We start from the raw sequence: 11,923 nt of genomic DNA, 5'->3' as shown, positions 1-11,923 counted from the left end.
GTTTTTTATTCTTCTCATAAGCTTGCTTTCTGTCCTGGGTCCTTGGAAAACCTGGTTCAGGGTGTATGTGTGAAAGTAGTTCACATTCTCACTCTTAAATCAGCTTTAAGGCTCTTCCTTCCTTCCTTTCTTTTATTTATTTATTTATTCATTCATTCATTCATTCATTCATTTATTTGCTAAAGCCATTAGGAGGGCTGAGCAAGGTAGGCATCCGTGCAATGGTGGTGATGGATGTTGGGGAGGTGCTGCAGTGACCCAGAGCAGAGTCGGAGCCTGTGCAGAGTAAGGAGGGTGCCTATGTGGGGAAAGGGTAAGCCAGTGCAGGATGTTAGAGCCTGTGGTAGGTAGGAAGGACATCTGGGAAAGGGAGAAAGGACAGCAATTGGAGATTGGTTACGTACAGAAGGACTGACTAAATAAGTACACGTGTTATAGAGAGATGGGCTTTTCACTGTTGGAGAAGGCTGTTGCTCACTGTGGACCCCACCTAGTGGGGTTTGAGGAGGGCAGAACTTTAATTTCAGAAGTATATGTACTAGACATATTATATTATTTTATTTTCTCTAAATCAAAATTAACCCAGCTTTGAGCACCATCCTGTAAGGATGGTGGCAAATGCCATCTCATCACTGTGGACGGTGCAGTGTGGTAGAGAAGAGCCCAGATTCTGAAGCCTGGCTATTTGTGTTGAAATTTTAGTTCCACCACTTACAAGCCATGTGACCTTGGGTGAGTTGTTTCACCTTTCTTTATCTATCACGTAAAGTGGGGATAATAATAGCAAATAAATAATAATGATAAATACTTCTTTGGCTTGTGTTGAGGATCATTGAGGAAATGCATGTAGATGGCTTTTAGCACACTGCCTGGTGTTTAAACTCCATTACCTGTGGTAAGGTGGGGTGAGGCCAGACATGGATCAAGAGAGAGAAATCAGAGTTTACAGTTTTGCTGTACTCACAGCTTCTTGTCAAGAATGCAGGACACCATGCGGGGGCACCCAGGAAAGCCCCATGGTTGAAACAGAGAAGGGGGAACTATGGGCAAGTGTCTTTATTGTGGCTTCTGAGGGAAAGACAGGTGAAGCATGGCAAACAAGTCTAAAATGGGGTACTTTGATAATTTCAGTAGGCTCTGGGGTATAGGAGCTGTCCCTGGATTTTTAGTGCCTGGCCCTGGGGCACTTAGAATGGGGGGATAGTGGCCTAGAGTGTGAGAGCCAAATAGCGGGGTGGTTGAAGGTGTGGACTTAATTGGCTGCTCAGGAAGGGGAACTGACTGGCTTCTAGCCAGGGCCTCAAAACTGGGTCAAGATAGTATTTTTAAAAACTCTAGTATGCCATTGCATAATTGTCAACTCTTATAAGCAATTATGATTCAGGGTCACAGATCAGTAGGGAGCATCTCATACTCCACCCACCCCCAGGGATGCACAATTATCTTGGGGATTCGTGTCACACCAGAGAATGGAAGAATTTCTCTTTCTCATCCTACTACTGTATGAGTCTCCTATGGCTGTTGTAACAAACTACAACATAGTGATTTATCACACAAAGTAATGATCTTCTAGTTCTGGAAGCCAGTCATTTGAAATGGGTGTCACTGGGCTAAAATCAAAGCGTCAGTAGGGCTGTGTTCTTTATGGAGGCTTGAAGGTGAAATATATTTTCTCATTTTTCTGTCCCTAGAGGCCACTTGCATTCCTTGATGCATGGCCATTCCTCCATCTTCAAAGCCACCAGCATAGCATCTTCAACTCTGTGACTATGACTCCCCTATCTGAGTCTTTCACTTTTAAGGACCCTGTAATTATCTCAGGCCCACAATCCAGGAATATCTCCTTATTGCAAAGTCCTTAACTTCATCTTGTCTGCAAAAATCTCTTTTGCCATGTAAGGTAAAAGGTTTTGAGAATTAAGATATAAAAATCTTTGGGGGGATGGACATCATTCTGCCTAACCAACAACATTGTCACCACTGATATCTTCATTGTGTAAGTCCACGTGGTCCCTTGAAACCAGGTGGTCCTGCAGCTTCACTCCATGACAGAACCTGAGAGTCTTCACAGAGGCTGGGAGCCCCTGAATTTCCCTGGTGCATCCTGAAGCTATTCACTTCTAACGTTCTCCCACCTCCCATCTCTCCCCTCCTTGTAGTCCTCACAGAATTCCATCAGCTTCCCATCCTTTGGAGTTCCTGCCCCATCTCACAATTGAGTGATCCATAAAGTTTCTCTGACTTTTAAAAAATAATAGACAGGGAATGAAAAGTGTCCGCTTTTGACTCAGCAATAGGAGCTTTCCCAGAAGTAAGGGAGGCCAAGCTGAAATAAAAATTCATTGAGTTATCCTGCCAACCTTCACTGGAGGCATTTGTTTAATGTTTGTCTTCCTTGCTAGACTTAGCCTCTGGACAACAGAAAGAATCTGTAACCCTGTTCTAGCACAGAGTAGTCACTCAAGAAACAAAACCCTTGCAAATCAAGGTGCCTTGAGTTGGGTGCCTTTCAACTCAAACAACCTATACTATTCTTTTATGCTATGATTACAATTATTATTCAAGAAGGAAAAACCACCCTAATGCCCCATAATTTTGTCTTTCAGTATTCCAGTTTCCCTCTCTGAGATGATAGATTTTGCAGCAGGCCAGAAAACTGAGCAGAAAACAGTTGTGGAAACCAAGGCTCTGTGCAAAACCTCTTGTATGTAATTTTGAGGGAAGAGCACTGATAAAGGCTCCCATCCATCCATCCATCCATCCATCCATCCACCCCTCAGGCTCCCATCCATCCATCCATCCATCCATCCATCCATCCATCCATCCATCCAACCGTCCATCCCTCCCTCCACCTACCCATCCAACCAATAAAATTGGTACCCACTATGTGTAGAGGGTGGTAGAAGGAGAAGTGATATTTATAGAGCAACTACTATGTGCCAGATACTCTGCTGTGCACTTTGTGCACACTTTTACTATAGTATTGTGGCAAAGCGTCACTAATACTGGCTTACATTTAATTTGTATGCTTTTATACTGTTCAAAGTATTTTTACATACATTATGTTACTTGAGTTTTATGGACTTAAGTGGGGTAAGCATGGAAGATATTATTCACATTTCGGAGAAAAGGTGACTGATATACAGAAAAGGGGTTCCATAAGCCATGCAATTAGTTGTGATGAAGGCAGGTCTCTGGAGTCCTGGTTCACCTCCCTTCTACCCCTTGTGCTCTTAGTGGTTTCACAGTCTGTACATCACTTGACCAATTCATCCCTTCTTCTTCTATACAGAAACCTTGACACCTATCTTGGCACTATACCTAAACAAGCTCCCCACAAAATGTATATACCCCCATGTGCCTGGACCAGTACATACTTACCTATAAACACACACTTGTGCACAAATATATGCACATACCCATACACAAATGGGTTTTAAGGAGTAAGCATTCAGAATGAATCTTAAGCTGCCAGTGGCTCAGAAAAAACAGTTGAGAGACAATGCTCCATGAACATTTTCACATTTTTGCATGGTAGAGTACTAGTAATTGGGTTGAAGGATGAATGAATGGTTGAACATGCCTTGGAATTTAGAGGTTATGTGTTGCTCTGGGAAAATTTAAAGGCTTGTCTCCTCTGGAGCCCTTTGCTTACATTGTTGGGTTAACAGACCTAGAGACATCTCTTCTCCCCAGAGAGAACTTGTTTACATTCCAAAGCAGAAGTGTCTCTTCTCTCTCCTCTCTTCTTTATTCCCTTCCCCATACTTTTCCCTCTTCCTTTCCCCTCTCTCGTTCCAGATGCCTCAAGTAAGCTCTGAATCTCATAATTTCAGGTTTCTTCTCCTGTTTTACAAACCTTGCTACATAAGCAGGTAAACATCTGTCCTTCATGTCATTGCCCTGTGGGGAACTGGAGCATGGGGAACAGGTGTTACTGAGATGCTCTGTGAGTAAATAAAAGGTCTCTTCTCTGATCCAGAGATCTTGTATTAGAATAGGTCAAAATAACCACAGATATAAAAACAAAAGTTATCTGCCCTAATCTTCTATTGTTTGTTTTTCTCGAGTTGTCTATGTCAATAACAATTATATTATTATTAATAAAATTAGGCACATTTATTGAGTGCTTACTCTTTTCTGGACATAGGACTGAGGACTATAATTTGCCCAAGGTTACATACCTCGCCAGTGGTGGAGATGCAGAGAATTGGTACCTTTGCCCAGGATGATGTTGCATTCTGTTGACTGCTTTCCAATGAAGCGAGGCAGTGATGGCTATTTTGGACAAAGCACAGGTGAGCTGGCTTCTCAGTTGGAGGAAGGGGTGCTAAGTCATAGAAGGAGGAATTCTACAGAAGTGGGAGCTTTCTCTGTGGGACATGATTCCACACTAGCTAAACTGATGGCCTTTCCCATTTCTTGCCATGGGGTTCTCCTGTAATTAGGCTAATTACTGTATCAGTCCTCCATTTGTTAGTATGACAAGGCCACGCCTGCCAGATAGTCTCCTGCTGCTTCCCCTGCTGCACCAGGCCAATCACAGCTTAAAGTCTCATTAGCAAGAGCCAAACTCTGAGCTGGAGTCCCAGTGTTGGGCCATGGAGGGACCTCGGATTGGTCTTGAGGTGGCTGGAAGGGTGGGATGTGATAGAGAGGAGAGTGAACAGAGCATTTCGTTCCATTTGCTGTTTCTCTACTCCTCCACCAACTCATCCTTCTAATAACATGGATAAAATGCCTCCAAAACCACAGTTGGTAAACATGCATTAAGCCACAGCCCTATGCCAGGGAGTTACTTCTCCCAGCATAAACAATATTCACTCTGGCCTCTGCACTTTGCTCATGCTGTGCCTTCTCCTGCAATGCATTCTCCTTTCCTCTACACCATCCTTAATTGTACAGGACCCTCTCAAGTCTTAGCCCCTTAGAGAAGCTCTCTCTCCTCTGAATTTTCTAACAATTTACCTCTGGCACAGAGTCTAACAGAAGTTGAACTTTACACTCTAAATTCAACCCAGCTATTCAGTAAGTGCAGTATTTATCGAGTACTAATCAATGTAGTGCAAGGTGTTGGTGATAGAGTCAGACTCAGCTCTCATGTAATTTATGATCTAGCAGGGAAGACAAATTCAAGAATTACAAGTATGCTGAGTGGTAAGACAGGGGAGGTAAAGACCGCTTGGGTGCAGAGAACAAAGGAACTTATTCAAATCAAAGGATTAAAAAAAAAAAGCCTGGTAGGATATGAGTTTTTGTACTCTTTAGTTATTTTGCAAATAAATCTTGTCTTCTCTATAAACTGCGTATAGTTCCAGACCAAGAGCCATATGTGATTTAGCCTTAATGTCCTTCATAATTGTTAGTCCACAAGAAATCATCAGAAAACTCTGGCTAGTTTGAATGGAACCAATGTGACAGTGCCTGCAAGAAACCTGACCCCCCTACCCCATCGCTAACATGTCCATTCTGTATTCTCACTGCTGCACCAAAAGTAGAATTTAGGACACTCCTGGGGATTTATGAGGAAGAAAATATATTTTTCTATACATTTTGATGCCCCAATTTCTTTGCCCTGCTTTTTACTTCAGTATCTTCTCTTTGAGCTTCCTCAGCATAGGCCTAGAAAGAATCCTAACCCCAGATAAAAAGGGAATGTGGATCTCTCACAGGTCTGTGGGAGGGTCACTCCACAGAAAAGGATGAGGATCTTGAATCTAACAACTTGAACAAAAGGCAGAAATGCTGACTTTCTTCTTGAAAAAGTTTATCATTAAGTCACTTTAATAAATTAATTTCATTCAATATTTGTGAAAATCATACTCTGTGCTAGGAAGTGGAGAGGCATCAGGGCATTCCAAAGGTGGCTGGGATGTGGCCAGCCCATCTAGGAGCTTACAGGTGAGCAGGGAAATGAATCCATTCAGAGATAATAATAATGACAGTTTTTGATTAGTGGATGTCTCCCAGATGCCAGGTGCTGTGGGCTGTCCATCTATTAGCTTTTTCTCCACCATAATACTCCAGGTAAAGTATCAGTATTCCTATTTTTAGGTTGAGAAAACTGAGACTGAGATTTTAACTTGCCCAAAGTCATAACGGGCTCGTTGCAGAGACAGGATCTAAACCCAGTTTATTGGTTTAGCAACAAGCCCTGTATTTTTTTTTTTTTTTTGGTCACTATAGCATGCTGGACACAAATTAAAATGAAAATTTTCACTTTATAAAGTAGAATGCTATAAGTGCTCCACAAGAGATACATAGGGTGTCATGGGAATACAGAGGGAGTCTGATGGCTTAGCAGCAGAGGGGCTGGTGAAGAAAGGCCTTATATGAAGGTAGCAATTTTTAGATATTAATTTTTGTTTTGTTTTTATTTTTTAGATCAGAAGGATCCTTAAAGATCAACTAGTCCAGCATTTCTTGTATATATTCTGTAGAGCAAGATATTAATTTAAAATATGCGTGGGTCTGTGTGAGTGTTTGTCTGTGTTCAGTTTTAAAAGCCTGAGAAAGGTTGCAAATCATATTCACCTCTTGGCCCTCACAATACCCATTAGCAAATTAAAGTCTGAGAAATCCTGTTTAATCCAGGGTTTCCCACACTTACTGGACCATGACACCTCTTATTAAAAACCTTATGAACATCTCAAGGAATTCTTTTTTTCTTTAGTTTTTAAACTGAGATATAATTGACACATAATGTTATATTAATTTCAGATATACAACATAATGATTCCATATATGTATATTTTACAAAATGATCCATGCTAATTAACATTCATCACTACATATAGTTACAATTTTTTGTGTGTGTGATGAGAACTTTTAAAATCTATTCTCTTGGCAACTTTCAAAGATATGATACAGTGTTGTTAACTATAGTCACCATGCTATATATTACATCTCTAGGACTTACTTATTTTATAACTGGAAGTTTGTACCTTTTGATCCCGTCATCCATTTTGCCCATACTCCACCCCCACCTCTGACAACCAACAATCTGTTCTCTGTATCTATGAGCTCAGTTTTTAAAAAAAAAATAATTTTTTTTTTAGGTTCCACATATAAGTGAGATCGTACAGTATGTATCTTTCTCGTCTTATTTCACTTAGCATCATGCCTTCAAGGTCCATCTATAACAAGATGTCCTTCCTTTTTATGGCTGAATAACATTCCATTGTATATAAAAAACACATTTTCTTTATCTATTCATCCATTGATGGACACTTAGTTTGTTTCCATGTCTTGGCTATTATAAATAATATTGCAATGAAGATGGAGGTGCATATCTTTTTGAATTAGTGTTTTCAGTTCTTTTGGCTAAATATCCAGAAGTGAAGTTGCTGAATCACATGGCAACTCTATTTTTAATAATTTGAGGAACTTCTATGTATGGCAGAACTCGAACCCATGGGTAGAAGTTACATTGACATGGTTTGCATTCATTCTAAGTAAGAACTTTAACAATATAAATAATCTGAAAATGAATTGAGTGCCTTATAAGGTAATGATTTCCCTGACACTAGCAGAGGTTGGTTGTTGACAAGGGATGGCATAAAGTGCATTCACACATTTGAAAGAAGGCCTGATGGAGTCTTAAAAACTTCTGACTGAAATTCTCTGAATCTATTTAGTTTGGATCATATGAAATTGCGATTATTCCTCTCTCTGGCCACTTCCACCTCTTTAATATGAGAACACTCCAGTCAATTCTTGGTCATCTGCATCAGAGGAGAACCATAATAATAAATAACATCCAAACTAATAGCAATTTGTCAGACCAACTGGATTTGGTCTTACAGTACATTTGGTTTAGGGGCATCTCATGATGCTTTATTTGGACTAATAGTTTGGAGATTTTTCATACCCCATTGGATCCCAGGCTGTGTATTGGTCTAACAAGAAAAAGACTACCTATTAATAGCAGGACCTTCTGGCATTTCTGGCAACTATCCCATCTAGCTCAATGTCTGCAATGGATCTGTACTGGACCAAATTATGAGCTAAGGAGAATCTCACTGTTTTGGAGAGGTCTATGCTAAGGGACCATTGGGAAGGATGAGCTGGATTATGTTGGAGGCTGCCCTAGAAATCTTGCCAGATTGGAATCTGTGGGATTCTTCAAACCCTGTATGTGTGCATTGGGGAGATGCAGCTTGAAATCCTTCTCAGAACATTGTCCTGGACCTGGGTCAGGCCCCATTCATGAATGGCAAGTATTCCTCTTGCACACCCTTCCACTGCAAAGGTCCACTAAAGGAATAGATGAAATAAAAAATAGAAAAGCAAGGTACACACATGCGGGCATGCACATATGCACACACACACAGCTTTGTATCACTATTGATTTTTGAAACTGAATGAACTTGATCCGTAAAAACAACAGAAACTCAGACTGAAAAACCATTTCAGCATAAAAAACAAAACAAAACAGGTTTTAAATGAAAATAACTCATTTCCTTCATCCTTGTCCAGCATTGTTGCTATCTTTGGCATTGCATAGGGAGGCTGAGTGATGTTATGGTTAAGAGGGTTAGCTCTGGAATCAGACTTCTGATGTTCCAATCCTGGTTCTATCACTCACTGGCTGTGTGACCTATGGCAAGTGACATTATCTCTCTGTGCTTGGGTTTTCACATATATTTAAAAGATGAGGATGATAAGAATAGTATCTACCTTATGGAGTATTGTGAGATTTACATGTAAAGTACTTAGAATGATGCCAATCACATAATAAATATTCAATACTCAATTTCTAATTAAACGAAATACTCAATTTCTTCTTATTATATGATATACAATAGCTAATTTTCTCACGATGGTAAATCAAATCCTAGGTATTCTGGAGAGACAGGTGGGGTGATGAAGGTGTTGTTTTTTTTTTTTTCTGATAGTTTCAATAAGAAAATGCAGATTAGCAATACTTGATCAGAGCTGTAGTTTTCAATACTTGCTGCTCACTAGAATCAACTGGGGAAATTTTTAGACAAAACCCGGCTATACCAGGCTAATTAGATGGTTCTATCTGGGTGTGAAGTCTAGGCCACCATATTTTTCAAAAGATCTCCAGGTGGTTCTAATGTGTAGTCAGAACTGCAATTTGCCGGGCTAGATTCTTGCTCCTTGAAGTGTGGTTCAGCGCTCAGCATCACTGAGAAGTGTTAGAGATGCAGAATCTCAAGGCCCATCTAACTCAAGGCTTCCTGAATCAGAAGGTGTGTTTTAACAAGATCCATCCTCTGATGGTTCATATGCACATTGAAGTTTGAGGAGCATTGAATTAGATGACTTCTGAGTTTCACTTGCTGCTCTTGTCCAATAAATGCTAAATGAAATAATGGCATAGTTATCTAATGTCCCAGAAATGTCCTAGGCAGAGAGGCTTTTGGAACCTAGATCAGCATGGATGCCATCAGAGCCAAAAACTGATTTTTCCCCAGGCATGGAAATCTTGACACAAGCACACCTGTGCTCACAGGCCGAGGGTAATTAATTAGCAGGGTGCCCCTGGCATTGAAGCTCCTGGTGCTAATGGAAAGTAAGATGGGAAGTGACATAGATTGATAGGAACCAGAGACAGAGAGTAAAAGAGATAAGATAACTTTATTTTCCTGATGTCTCAATGAACTGTGGTTCTGATAGAGTTTGATGCTGTGCATGGCTTCATGTGAGTCATTCACATTTAGACCTGGCAGCCTCCAGTGGGGTGTGCTCACCACTCACATAGGAATCTTGAGTTCCTATTCATTGCTTCCCCCCGCACCCCACTGTCTCTTAGACATTTAGACCACAGCTTTGCAGTCCTATCAACCATAATTATTTCTGTCCTCTTATTTCATCCTCAAAATCCACTTCTTCTTAACCTGAGCTTCTTTAGCACTGAGTCACTCCCTTTTTCACGTGCTGGTGAGCAAGGCACTGGTCTGTGTGGTAAGAGACATAAAGAATCCAGGGATGGCCACCATACAAAAAAGCATCAAAAATTCAAAACTAAGTCAAGTATCAACATATCCTATTGACTATCCAAATGGGAACTCACCAGACCTGGTGATAAGTACAATAAATAAAAGATTAGTAGGCTTCTAGACCTTAACAACCTGACAGAAGAAGCCCAGCGGAGAAAAGCAAGGTACACACACATGTATGTGCACATACGCACACACACACAGCTTTGTATCACTGTTGATTTTTGTGCTGGGATTTAGGGCTCCAATTTTTTTTTTTAAATTATGGTGAACTATATATAACATAAAATTTACCATTTTAACCAGTATAGTTCAGTGACATTAAATACATTCATACTGTGTAATCATCACCACAATCCATCTTCAGAAACTTTTCATCTTCCTAAACTGAAACTCTGTACCCACTGGGCACTGACTCCCCAATCCCCTCTACCTCAGTCCCTGGAAATCTCTGTTATACTTTCTGTCTCTATGAATTTGACTACTGTAGGGCTCTCTGAATTTGAACCATACCCTAATTGTCCTTTTGTGATTGGCTTATTTTACTTAGCATAAAGGCTTCAAGGTTCATCCATACTGTAGCATGTATCAGAATTCCTTTCCAATTTTTACCCTACATCTTGCCACTCTGGGAGACAATGAATAATCGTCTATCTAGACAAGATCATTCTATGTGGTGGAAGAGGACAAAGGGAAGCATACAATTAATCTCTGCCTCTTCAACAAAGGCAATCAACATAAGAAAAGGAATCCAGGAGGTGGGATTAGAGCCTCCATCTATGAATCTAATTGAGGAAAACTGAGGGGGAAATGGAAAGAGTCGATGAATAGGAGGACAGGACTAGAGACCTAGAGGTGGGCATGAAGCCAGTGGGTGTGTATGTATGTAATAGGAAAAATTCTTCTATAGCTAATTTAGCTTTCTAAATTTCACCTGCTCATATGTCAAGCATGCAGGGCTGCCTCTGGGTAGCACCATTTGTTCTACAGCACTGGTTTGCAGAATATCATCTATTACTTCGGGCTATTCTTAGTCTTCTGGTGGACTGTCCTCAATGTGTTTGCAGCTGGGTCAGTTACTGACAAGAGCTGGTTTAGCCCCTCCTCCCTCTTTTCCCTACCCCTGCTCACTGGGTAATCCAAGGCTCAGCCCAGGACATAATTACAGTCCCAGACTTCAGAGAGCTCACACCTCAGGAGGGAGTGAAAGTGGGAAGACTGTCTCTTGTTTAGAGTCTCAGAATAAGATGTCGGAGTTGGAAAACACTTCAGCGGTGCCATGACCTCATTTCATTCTGAGGAAACTGAGGACTGGGAGTGTGGGGTAACTTGCTAAAAGTCACTCAGTGGAGCAAAGACAAGCGTTCAGGTTTTTGCTGTTTCCCCAAGCCTCAGTTTCTTCTAAGTTGTGATCACTTCAGCAACAATGAATTCTCCTTCTCCGCAACTTTGCCAACCTCTAGTTCCTCCAATTGACTAAATACTTCTGCCCACGCCTTCAGGGGTTGAAGATAGGAAAACCCATTTCAGAGGTAGCCCTTGAACTAGCCCCCAATCCACCCCCATCATCTCCTGTTAGTCCTACTCTCTCCAGATTGCGCCTTCTTTCTTTCCCTCTAGGATCCTTCTTCTTTTTGTTATGATTGCTCACATTTCCAACCCAAACTGCTGTGAGGCCTTGAGCAAATCATCTGCAGAGTAAATCCCAACTAGAATAGGAAATTAATGAGCAAATTGAATGTTGTCACATAGGACTTGAAATAAGTTTTGTATCTGAGAAGCTAGTCCCAGCCCCCACCCCAAACCCCTCTTTACACACCATTTGTTTCTAGGGCCCCTCAACTGCTCTCTTGTTTCCATGAAATGACTGAAATGCCCTAAAAGGGACAGCTCAAGATTTGTAATTACTACTATATTGATTCAGGCAAGTTCTTACCTTAGGAATTTTGGACTGA

The sequence above is a fragment of the Pteropus alecto genome, unplaced genomic scaffold (genome assembly GCF_000325575.1).
Source record: "Pteropus alecto unplaced genomic scaffold, ASM32557v1 scaffold135, whole genome shotgun sequence".
In the NCBI taxonomy this organism is placed as follows: domain Eukaryota; kingdom Metazoa; phylum Chordata; class Mammalia; order Chiroptera; family Pteropodidae; genus Pteropus; species Pteropus alecto.
The sequence above is the reverse complement of the archived record's forward strand: the minus strand, read 5'-3'. Positions refer to the sequence as shown.